Genomic DNA, 891 nt, shown 5'->3' on the forward strand with positions numbered 1-891 from the left:
ATTGAGGTCTGAAAGTTTGTATTCTCATCAGTAATCAGAAAGTTGCCAGAAAAAAGGTAACGAAGTTTGTTGTAGTACCTGGATAATTTACATGCATTTTGTGAAGGTAGATTTTTTTAAAGTTATCTTTGCAGTAGCAATTCACGTCATTGTTTAGTTAAAAGTTGCAAAATATGTCACTGACCTAATATCTTGATAGGTAGTTCTTCGGCAAATAACAGGGTGTTTACATTAAGAACTGTTAACTAATACCAGGTTGTCGTGTTCTCTATGTTGCTGATGGGAACTGGAAACTAAAGTATCCTCACTGCATGTGGATGATAACCATCGAAATGGAGGGTTTTCAAAACCTCATTAACTACCCCAGCATTTGCCCCTCTCTCCCATGCGAGGCCAGGCGTTTTGTACAGTGCACTGTGAAATGGCCAAGAGTGTTGCAATTCCCCATGGAATTTATGATTTCTTGAAATACTGTGGACTTTCGGGTACATCCTCTGTTTTTTTGTGTTTGTATGTATAAAGTCCATCATGTTTTTCAATCATTCATTCATGTCCTAGTTTGGAATTGAGATATCATTAGAGGGGAGCAACGTGCTGTCCTCTTTTTGTTGTTGTAAGGGGCTGTGAGCCTAGCACAATTTTAACTAAAAGAAAAACTAAATAAATGACCTTATGTATTTCCATGTCCCCAATTACCACTTAATGTGAGAGCTCTTATTAGTTGTCACATCATTTTCACACCCTTTTATACAAGGGGTTGACAAAGGGGACACCAAAACTGTTCATGAACAAAATGAGGAAAAGTTAGCAGCCTGTTCAAGTAGAAGTGGATGTGACAACTTACCAAGGTGTAGTGTTGTGGCTAGGATCCTAAAAATTAAATATGTTGTT

This window comes from Montipora capricornis, chromosome 7, assembly GCF_036669925.1.
Source record: "Montipora capricornis isolate CH-2021 chromosome 7, ASM3666992v2, whole genome shotgun sequence".
Classification (NCBI taxonomy): Eukaryota; Metazoa; Cnidaria; class Anthozoa; order Scleractinia; family Acroporidae; genus Montipora; species Montipora capricornis.